Below are 12,244 nucleotides of genomic sequence, written 5' to 3' on the forward strand. Positions count from 1 at the left end.
TTTTAAAAAATTTTAAATTTGTCCTCTAAGGCCTTATCAAAAAGATGATGGCCTCGATTAGTTTGTGACAGATCATGCTGTTATTTGCTGGTGGCGGTGTTCTTTTTATTTAAGATAGTATCTAAGTCTTTATTAAAAAAAAACTGCACAAGATAAGGTTGGGCTAGGTCAAATTAAAAGGAGTTAAGTTGCTTTGATGTTTGTTTTCACAGTCTCCTTTATGCCAACTTTTGACTACATCTGAAGCATCAGGAATGCGCATCCTTCCTGTCCTCTTGTCTGAGAATATATCAGCATTGACCCTCAAGAAGAATACATGTTTCAAATGATTTTTTGCTGGACTTTGTGGTCTTGATCGTGAGGTCTTGATCTTTGTGTATGAACTTGCTCTTAATGAACACAAGTTTAATGAATTTGCTAAACAAAAAAACAATTCAGAAAACTCACAAATCTGTACACAAATCCTGGTTCAAGCTTTTACATCATTGGGAAAAAGACTGAGTTCTGTGATATAAAATCTTATTCATCTGCATACTAAGGAAAGTACAAGTGATATATAATATGCATACAAAGTACCTATCAAGACATCTCCCAGGAGATCAAGGAGTTGCTATTGAAGAAGTCATCCACAGCATAGTAAGAACCGACCCTGTCCCTAGTTCTGTGAAGCAGACATGTATAAGACAGCATCTTTAATTTTTATTCTACCTTTTAACTTTGAGTATGATCCTAATCTCGCTCAATCCTATTTTCTAAGGTTCTTATGAAAATTATATGAGTAACAGCATGTAAACCTTCCAGAATAATAGTCAACCCACAGGAAACGCACCATCAAGATTACCTTCCTTCTAGGTTCTAGCTTATATCCATTGCTTTTTTGTTTGTCGACTAATTTCTTTGTGAATTATCTGTGGTTTTAGTGGGGTTTTCATGTGACTCTGCCCTGTAGCAAGTGATTCTCCATACACAATGATCCATACAGGGATGAAATCATAATCTCATCAAGCCACTAAGTTCTTTCATGAGACTGATACAAATACAGATGCCTCACATGTTTTTAATATTATGAAAGACTAGGCAAATAGAAGTCTATATTAGGTTGTGCATTCTTTGATTGCATGAACTAAGAATCTGACTGAATAATTGGGCTCTTCTCCCTTCATCTAATTAATTAAAAGCATCTACATCTGTATCATCTACATTCCAAAACAGACAAACACAGAGACATACAGACACACACAAACGCTTGTTTGGGTCATAAATCAGAAGGGTATAACAAATACAGTGATGGTGTAAATATCGTATCAAAATATAGTGAGATGTAATATTCTGTAAGCACATGGTTCTGTGATCTAGAAGTCAAAATGGTAAGACTACCAGGGCAGAACAAAGAAATCTCCGGAAAGCTCAAGAACCTAATACAGGGTGCAGAGAAAAAGCTGAGTGAAATTATCACAACCAAGACATAATTCTTTTCACAAAGAAGTAATTATACATACAAAGCCCAAACCTAATATTTAATAAACATCAGTGGGGGGGAAATAAAATGAAAAGTATGAAATACAAAGAAAGAAGAAGACTGATTAAAAGTATAGAGCACAGTTAGTTGCACAAGAATTGTAAATGAAATGAAGGTGGACTGAATGATGCCAGTCTTCAGAATCAGGCCGTAGTCTGACCTTGGGTCTGATAGGCATCTTTCATAAGCAGGTAAAAAGAATACAATGAGATGCCCTGTGGGGGTTTACTATGATAAAAATAAAAGCAAAAAAATAAGCTGAGATAATAGAGATGATAGCTCATCAAATTGATATAGAAAGAATTTTAAATATGGTTCAGGGCCAAGAAGAGAGAAAACCATGGAATAACCACCTCCCATCAACAAAAAGTAAAGACTATAAAAACCAGCTCCCAGAAGAGAACAGTGCAGTCTCCTGCCCCCGCGCCTGGCTATCCTTGCCGGGGCCCGTTGGAGGGGAGCGGGTTGAGCTTTCCTCCCTCCGCACCCCCCCCCCCCACCCCGACCAGGGCTCCGGCAGCCAAAGACCTCCAGGACCAGCCACCACCATGCTGAGACCACTCTCCGCACACATGAAGGTACTGGCAGAGGGACAAAGCCACGCGGGTTCCGGGGCCGAAACCAGCTCCCGGAACCGTGCGGCCGCGACATCTTATTATGACATCTTATTATCTCATTCCTACTTTGGACAAACTGGCAGGCTACCGAATGTAGCCTGCCCACACGGCAGAGTCTGGCAAACTCCCCGTGGAGTACCCAATGTGCCAAATACCAGTAACAATGATGGGTCTCATTCTCCTAAAGAGCCTTGAATATAATCTCAGGACTAGGATGAAGGAGACGTTACTGGGGCCTGCTTGAGGCAATCGATGAATAACAGGATGATTTGTGATTGTGATTGTGATAAGGGAAGTTTTAATAATATTCCAATTATCAACTTTCCAATATATAACATGTAAAATGAACCCCAGAGTTTTATATGCTATATAGTCAGGAGATAATTCTTAGTTACCCAACAACAGTATACCTTGAGGATCAAGAGCAAATGAGAACAGACACATCCTACAACATAGGGAGTGGGAGTTCATAGGAGAAGGGAGTTTACTTTTTTTTTTGCTGGATTTTACTATGGGGTTTCCAGAGTAATGACCAAAGTGGACGACGCTCCATAGATATGATGTAAATGTTGAATTACTGCGGTATCTAATACTCAGTGTAGCTGAACAAGAGTCTCTCGGCTGGCAGCTCTATAGAAAGCTGCTTGCATCCGTTCTTTTTTTTTTAATTAGTGAAACACTATGAGGTACAGTTGTAGACTTACAAATTTTTTTGCTTGCGTTTCAGTTATACGATGATCGAATACCCATCCCTCCATCAGTGCCCATTCTCCACCACCACCAGTCCCAGTATCCCTCCCACCCCCCTTCCCCCCATCCCACCCTACCACTGTGGCAGGGCACTCCCTTTTGTTATCTTTCTCCTTTTGAGTCCTGTGGTTTGCAAAAGAGACATTGAGTGGCAATATTGTTCAGACTACAGTCTACTCTTATCACGCATTTCCCATCCTGAGAGGAACCTCTCAACACCCTTTATTTGGTGCTTCCTTCTCTCTCTGAGCTGCCTTTTCCCCTAGTGTGTGTGGCTGTCCTCAAAGCCATGGAGTAATCCTCCTGGTACTTATCTCAGCTATTCTTGGCTGTTAGTCTCCTATTTTGTTACTTTATGTTCCCCAGATGAATGCAATCTTTCTATGTCTATCCCTCTCTTTCTGACTCATTTCATTTAGCATGATACTTTCCATGTAGTACCACTTGTATATAAATTTCATGACTTCATCCTTTCTGACAGCTACATAGTATTCCATTGTGTAGATATACCAAAGCTTCTTTAACCAGTCGTCTGTTCTTGGGCACTCAGGTTTTTTCCAGATTCTAGCTATTGTAAGCAGTGCTGCAATGAACAGACAACTGCAGATGTCGCTTCGACTATACTTTTTTGCCTCTCCAGGGGAAAATTCCCAGGAGTGGAATTTGCATTCGTTCTTGAGCTTTCTCATCTCCACTCTGCAGGCAGGGGACATCATCTCAGATGAAATCATTTCTGCAAGCCTGTGACAGACACTAATGCTAATTCGTGGAAAAGGTGTGTTAGAGGGAGAAAGTAAAAGCTATCAACCACTTAGTTTCACAGGAAGTCCCTCTGTGTCAGGAGGAGAGCAATGAAAAACAAACAAACAAACACCCTATATATTTTGTGGTAAGTTCCTCAGTTTGTAAAAAATATATCAAAATTTTTGTGCATATCTGTATTTCCTTCCTGTTTATGTGAATAATATAAATTCACTGTAGCACTGTCCTCCCGTTGTTCATGGATTTGCTCGAGCGGGCCCAGTAACGTCTCCATCATGAAACTTGTTGTTGCTGTGTTTGGCATATTGAATACATCACGGGTAGCTTGCCAGTCTTTGCTGTGACGGCGAGATACTCTCGGTAGCTTGCCGGGCTCTCAAAGAGAGGCGGAATAATCAAACCTGGCTCAGCCAGCCCAACTGCATGCAAGGCAAACACCCTACCACTATGTTATCTCTCCAGCCCAATAATATAAATATATTTGTAATATATAAAATACAGCAAGGATTAGCACAAGAGAGAAGCAAACACTGATTCTCTAACAGAATTAAAAAGGCACTCTAACAACTTTTGATATGTACTGATCACTAATGCAAACACTTCACTAAACAAAATAATTGTTACAGGGGTCCCACCCAGCCCGCAGCTGAGAGTTAAGGTTCTATACTAAGGTATAGGATAGCTATTGGAGTCAGCAGCCTTGGGGGCTACCCAGCAGGGCCTCTGGAGCAGAGTTTGGAACGACCAGGTCAGTATCCCACAAGGTGGTATGTGGAAATCAAACAAAGAACCTCACTAACACTAGGCATGGGCTCTGCTACTTGAGCTGTCTCCCTGACCCTGGAAAAATGTATTCTCCTCCCCTCCCCCATATGAATTAAGTACTTTATTGACCCATTTTACAAGTCAGGAGACCTACAGAAATAAAACAACTTGCCTAAGATTTCCCTTCTGTTGAATTAACTTTCTAGGCCAGAAGGAGCTTGTGCTTCTTAAGTTGCCACATCAGCAAACCCATACTTAGATAACTTTCATGTCCCAGGAAACGCTCTGCTTGACCTGAAACAGTATTATAACCAGGTCACAAATTCCCAGACACCCACCCACTTATGTGCTAAATAAGCTTAACAATGGGGCTCTAGCCAATCAGGTACGTTCTAAGTTTTTTTTTCATTTATTCTTTATCCACTGAAAATCCTTCTGTCTTCTGAATCATTTTGCAGTTCTCTGAAGGGAAAATATATGCATTGTGAAATATCAAACTTTGCTAACTTTACTTCAATTGTTTTTTTCCATCGTTTTTAAGTTTTATTTATTTATTTATTTATTTTATTTTTGAGAAACCTCACAAGTGAAGCTCAGAAGGTCCAGAGGCCACATGCAATTCTACACTTCACCAGCAGTTTTCAGGGAACCAGGTTGTGGACAGAGTGCCAGGGGCTAAGGATGTGAAGCTGCACGGGTCCTGCCATCCCAGGGGTTTCCAGACTAATCCAACAGTGCAGAAGGCCTCCAGAACTTCACCTGAGAAAGCTCAGGGGACCATATGCTAGGCATGTGCCCCTACAGCTCTACTCTCCCGGTCCCTTAACCATTGTTTAGCACCGCCATGCCGTCTTCCCTGGAATTGGAGAGAGGAGCCCACATTCCTAGACCTTGCTGTCTCAGGGTCAACCTCAGGAGAAAACAGCTTCAGCGGAGCATTCTGCCTAGAAACGGGGCTATTTCCATCCTTGATGCCACATAGTACTTTTAGCTTTTGAAGATCACAGAGCAAGGTCAAAAGAAAACAGTGCAGAAGCTGAGAGAAGGTAGGAAGAAATTTCAGAAAGCTTCCAGATGAAAGGGTAGAGAGTGCGTGGCCGACCCACCCTCCTGAAGCAGAAGGCATCGTTCACATATATTTGGATATGAAGTGGGTCTGACTTTCCAGAGATTCTGCAAAATACTACTTTGCCAAAGAGCAAATATATTCAGGGCCTCCTCCACCTACCCTCCCCCTGCCCCCCAGAAATAAAGTCCATTGAACACTTCTATTTTCTTGCGAGGCTCTGGCCTTCCAGCAACCAAGACTGTTCTTCCCGCTCCTTTTAACCCACTTCAAAGCAGCCCCAAAGGGCCTCTTCCAGGGCCTCATTCTTAGCATCTCCCAAACATATCACAAATCCTTCTACATTCAACCAGTTGGTTTCATGGAAAAACCAGAGGCTTCGGAGGAATTCAGGCCACCCCAAGTCACCAGTGTGGCCTGATGGATGTGGAAACTAGACCATGCCTAAGGGATGAAGCATGTGATGGCCAGCACACTGTCATTATTGAAACTTGAAGGGGGAAGTTCACATGAGGCTTGTGGTTGACTTCTCAACCCTGTTGGTCAGGGAACACGCCAATAAGGAAATTGCAATCTCTAAATAAACAATAGGCTGGGAACCTGAGCACTGGCAAGGGAGAAGGCAGGGGCTGCTGGCCTGGGAAAGCTGGCCAACATGGAACAAACAAAGCAAATATTAAAATTCTGCAAGAATGTCCTGTTGATTCAGACTGCCCAGGCAGATCCTTGGAGAGTCCCAATTGCCAGTCACCACTCTTCTTTTAGGATTATAAAAGCTCAACAATTAGTCCAGTGCCTTCATTTGTCAGATGAAAATAGTGAAAGCCACAGGTGACAGGTGACGTGTCAAAGATTCAGTGACCTGGGGTCATTTATCATACTATAGACTACCTGAGAGCTGCTATTTTCCACTCCACTAGTTTCTCTGTTCATAGATGCTTTGGAATTGCTTCGACGTATATATTCATAGCAATATATGAATATATTCATATATTCATAGCAAAGATTCTTCCTGAGTTAATCAGCTCGGTGAATAACTTCTTTCTGATGACCCTTGCTGAAATCTCTTTTTTACAGTTAAATTACAATTTCCTGACTAAAAGAAAAGGGATGAAGAGTTGAAATGACAAACAGCATAGAGTTCACCCATTCAGAGATTTATACAACCATCACCACTATTTAATTCTGGAATATTTACATCATTCCTGACATTCTTACACCCTTAACAGTTACTTTTTCATACACTAATCCATGTCTCCCTAGAATTCATTATTCTATCTTATGTCTTTGTGCATATGTCTATATTAGACATTTCCTATAAATGGAATCATCACTGTCACTGTCCTCCCATTGTTCATCAATTTGCTAGAGCAGGCCCAGTAACACTATGAGACTTGTTACTGTGTTTGGCATATTGAATACACCACGGGTAGCTTGCCAGGCTTTGCCATGTGGGTGAGATACTCTCAGTACCTTGCTGGGCTCTCCGAGAGGGGCGGAGGAATTGAACTCGGGTCAGCCATGTTGGCTGTGTACAAGGCAAATGCCCTACCCGCTGTGCTATCGCTCCAGCCCAATGGAATCATATAATGCGCTTCTTGCAATTGGTTCTTTCACTTATTTATTTCAGCATAATGTTTTCAAGCTTCATGTTATAGCATGTACTAGTACTTAAGTTCTTTTTTTAATCATTTGCAAGTAATATTTCACTATATAGATGAGATAACATTTTTTGTTTATTCATACAAGATAGAGGGCATTTAGGTTATTATTGCTTTTTGGATAGTATTAATAATGCTACACATTAACAATGGAACACTTGTATATAGTTTCCTATAAGTACATGCTTTTAATTGATTTGAGTAGAATTTCTGGATTACATGGTAGCTCTATATAGTATTTGGAGGTACTTCAAATAGCTTCTCAAATTGGACTGAACCATCCTACATACACCCTACCAATATATGATGGCTTCAGTTTTCTCAAGTTTTGTCTATCACCATTTTTTGTCAGTCTTTCTTATTTCATCCAACCCTTATAAGAGGGGGCACGTTGTGTCTAATTTTGGTTTTTCTTTGAATTTCCCTAATAATAAATTATGCTAAATATCCTTTAATGTCCTTATTGGTCATTGTTATTTCCCTGGAAAAATGCTTACTCAAATCCTTTGCCTAATTGTAATAGGATCATTTGAGTTTTTTGTTATAGAATTGTTCTTTTAAATAATTTTAATTAAAGTAGACTACACGAAATAAAGTATTCATAGCATGTATTTTTCAGCATGATAAATTATGATAAAGTGAACATATGCTAATGAGATCCCAAAACAGAATACTGCTTGCACACCAGAAACTTCATCCACATCTCTTCCTCTATACCTCATAAGACACCTTGATAGCTCTTGCCAATTGGGAGAATACATAGAAAAAGAATTATACTGTATGTGTTCTCTAGTGTAAGGCTTCTTTCAACATTGCTTTTATAATATTCAGTGTTGTTACATAAAGCAATAATGTAGTTCTTATTTTTACACAGCGCTTTTCTGTAGCACTATGTCACTTTTAATTCACTCCAATACTGGAAACTAATTTTCTTATTTTGAGTTACTGACTATTCCACATTAGTTGCTTTGTGCCATATATATGCCATTATACAACTATGTTAGATGATTTGTCCTTTGTAGTGTGGGACTTAAATGCCATTGTAATTTATACTGTTTTCTAAGTTTCACTTTATAGGTGCTACTGGTAAACAGAAATTAAATTCATTTTAAAAGCTGATCAACTCATTAACAAAAGTTTTAATCTAGTAGTTTAAGAAGTGATATGCTAAGCTTTTCCCTAACATACAATTATGATCCCTACAAATAAAAGTGGGCTGAAGCAATAGCACAGCGGGTAGGGCGTTTGCCTTGCACACAGCCAACATGGTCGACGTGCGTTCGATTCCTCCACCCCTCTCAGAGAGTCCGGCAAGCTACCGACAGTATCTCACCCGCACGGCAAAGCCTGGCAAGTTACCCATGACTTATTCTATATGCCAAACACAGTAACAAGTCTCACAATGTTACTGGGCCCGCTCAAGCAAATTGATGAACAACAGGAGGATGGGACAGGACAAACAAAAGTGATTTCACTTCTCTTAGGGAGAGACAACTAACAGTGTTCAAGAGATACTACTGAATCTATTTGTTGGAGTCTCATTTGGTTGAGGGAGTTAGGGGGCCTATACAAAACTTGCCGTCAGCCATCAAGATATCTCATGCCCCTAAAACCAGTTTTATTTCTATCTTTCTGGTTCATATACTGATGGTGTGCAAAAGACCGTTGATTAGATGTAACATTAATAGGCATGCTTGTGTTGTTCTTAGAGAAGGTACTTTTTGACATTTCATCATTAAATGCCTTTACTGTAGATTTCATGCAGCCACATTTTACAAGATTAAGAAAACTCTTTCCAATCTAGATTTGCTAAAGGCTTTTTTTCTGTTTGATTGTTTTTTGGTTCTTGGTCCACATCCAGTGGAGTAAACTCAGAGATTACTCCTGGCTCTATGCTCAGAGATAAATCCTGGTGGGGCTTGGGAGACCACCTAAAGTGCTAAGGATAAAACCCAGGTTGATAGTGTGCAAGGCAATCACGTTACCTGCTGTACTATCTCTCCAGCCCTCAAAAAGGCTTTTAAGCAAAGGAATGGGTATGGGAGTGCATGTTTGGATGTTGCATTTTCTAAATATTTTCTCTACATTTAAAAAAATAATATTAGCATCCACCTTTATCCTGTTAATGTAATAAATAGCATTGCTGTCCTAATATTCATTTAGTATTGCATTCCTGCGATAAGCATAATTTGGTCATATCATTGGATTCAGCTCAGTAAGGTATTTTGTATAATTCTGTAAGCACATTTGCTTGTAATGTTCCTCTCGTGTTACGGCTTTGTTGAATACTGACTCTGCATTTGCACCAAGTTCCTAAAATCATAGGGAGGATATATATTGTTCTCTGAAAAAGCTCCTTTATAATTGAAATAATTTTTTTTATCAAATGCTTAGCAAAATTCACTGAATAAGCTATTTAAAGCTGCGGGGGGGGGGTTGTTGTTGTTCATTTGGCTCGATTTTTCATTTAGGTTAGCCTGCAAAATCATTTTATTTAATAGGTTTGCTCAGATGTTGTTCCTTCTCAGGTAATTTTAGCAAGTTGCTTAAAAGAATTTATCTGAAATTTCAACTTTATCATACTACTATTAATAAAATTCAGATTTTTAATGACAACATTTAAGGTGATGCTCTTTCAGTCTTGATATTGATTATCTGTGTTGCCATTTTTCTCAATAATTCTACCCAGTATTTGTTATTGTTATTTTTGCTAATCTCTTCAAATAATCAGCTTTAGCTTGGGTATTTATTTCTAGTGCATGCTTATTTTATGTAACAAAAACTTTTCTTTTTATAACTTTTCAGGTATTTTCTTATGTTTAACCTTATCTTTATTTCTTTTAAACAAAATATTTTTCAGCTTAACTGAATGACTTGCTCCTCCTTTCTAACTCCATAGCCTTTACGCAATGTTTAAAAACCTGTAATTGGACAGGGAGATGGCTAAAAGGTTTGAAACATATAATCTGCAAATGTGGGAACTCTGGGTTCAGTCCTTGGCACTGCATGGTATCCCAAGCATCACAAGGACTAAACAGATAGCACTGTACTAAGGTAGCCATGCAGTACACCAGGTATGGCCCCAAAACCAAAAACAAGCAAAAAACAACAATAAGATTCTCTCCCTTTATCAAAATTATGTCAAGCTTTTTTAAAAGTTTTACCTTATCTAGGGGCAAGAAAAGTGAAATGGAGCAGGGAAAGCCTCTTTAACAAATTGTGCTGGCAAAACTGGACGGCTACATGCGAAAAAGTGGGCTCAGATCTCTGCCTAATGCCATGCACAAAAGTAAGATCAAAATGGATTTATGACCTCAACATCAGACCAGAATCCATAAAGTTCATTGAAGACAATGTTGGCAAAACCCTCCATGATATTGAAGCTAATGGTATCTTCAAAGATGTCATGCCACTGGCCAAGCAAATGAAAACAGAGATAGACAAGTGGGACTATCTTAAACTAAGAAGCTTCTGCACCTCAAAAGAAACAGTGACCAAAATACAAAGACAGTCTACAGAATGGGAAAGGATATTCGCCAAATACACATCTGACAAGGGGTTCATATCAAGGACATACAAGGTACTGGATGAACTCCACAAGAAGAAAGCACCCAACTCCATCAAAAAATGGGGCGAGGAAATGAACAGAAACTTTTGCAAAGAAGAAATCCGAATGGCATAAAGGCACATGAGAAAATGCTCTACATCACTAATCATCAGGGAGATGCATATCAAAATAACAATGAGATATCATTTCACATCACAGAGACTGGCCCACATCCACAAGAACAAAAGCAACCGATGCTGGCGCAGATGTGGCAAGAAAGGGACCCTCCTTCACTGCTGGTAGGAATGCCGAATGGTCCAACCCTTTTGGAAAACAGTATGGACGATTCTCAAAAAATTAGAATTTGATCTCCCATTTGACCCAGCAATACTACTCCTGGGAATATATCCCAGAGAGGCAAAAAAGTACAGTCGAAGTGACATCTGCAATTGTTTGTTCATTGCAGCACTTTTTACAATAGCCAGAATCTGGGAAAAACCTGAGTGCCCGAGAACAGATGACTGGTTAAAGAAACTTTGGTACATTTACACAATGGAGTACTATGTAGTTGTTAGAAAAGATGAAGTCATGAAATTTACATACAAGAGGTACTACATGGAAAGTATCATGTTAAGCGAAATGAGTCAGAAAGAGCGGGATAGACACAGAAAGATTGCATTCATCTGGGGAACATAAAGCAACAAAATGGGAGACTAACTCCCAGGAGTGGCTGAGATTAGTACCAGAAATTTTACTCCATGACTTGGGGCCAGCCACACGTGCTAGGGGAAAAGGAAGCTCAGATAGAGAAGATAGCGCCAAATAAAGGGTGTTGTGAGGATCCTCCCAGGGTGGGAGAAGCATGCTGACAGTAGACTATAGACCAAACATGATTGCCACTCAATGCCTCTCCTGCAAAACACAGGACTCAAAAGAAGAGAGAGAAAACAAGGGGGAATGCCCTGCCACAGAGGCAGGGTGGGATGAGAGGGATGGGGGATAGGAGGGATGCTGGGACCTGTGGTGGTGGAGGAGGGGCGCTGGTGGAGAAATGGGTACATGATCCTTGTATAACTGAAACCCAAGCACAAAAATTTGTAAGTCTATAACTGTACCTCATGGTGTTTCACTAATAAAAAAATTAAAAAATTTTTAAAAAATTTACCTTATCTAAGATGCAGTCTCCATTCCTCTTTTCTTTTGTATCCTCTAAGCCTTGTAGCCCATTTTTCTGTTCTTAGATCACTAACTAAATCCCACCTTACATATTTCATTCCATTATCCTCTTAAGTTTTTTTCCTAAAATACCTATTAGGTTGCTACCAAAGGAAAAAAAATAGCTGCTTAGTTAATACTGGTGTTTAGGTATTATATCAAAACAAACTAAACATCTTTATAAAAGGAATTATTTACTGGTGGGTCAAACACTGACAGTCTGGGGGGAATAGGAAATTTTGTGGGAAAAGCAAAAAGTTATCTCATTATTTAAAAAAAGAAATACATTCCTTGCTACTATATGACAAACATGTATCACCCAGAAATAACATTTAAGATGAA

General features: G+C 39.5%; 1 protein-coding gene across 5 annotated transcripts in view; it reads right to left on the bottom strand.

Annotated features, from left to right (window-relative positions):
- Positions 1–12,244, bottom strand: part of ERC2 (ELKS/RAB6-interacting/CAST family member 2) — a 1,123,201-nt gene that overhangs the window by 783,586 nt on the left and 327,371 nt on the right. The window lies entirely within an intron of this gene.

Source organism: Sorex fumeus, unplaced genomic scaffold (genome assembly GCF_029834395.1).
Source record: "Sorex fumeus unplaced genomic scaffold, SorFum_2.1 ptg000072l, whole genome shotgun sequence".
In the NCBI taxonomy this organism is placed as follows: Eukaryota; Metazoa; Chordata; class Mammalia; order Eulipotyphla; family Soricidae; genus Sorex; species Sorex fumeus.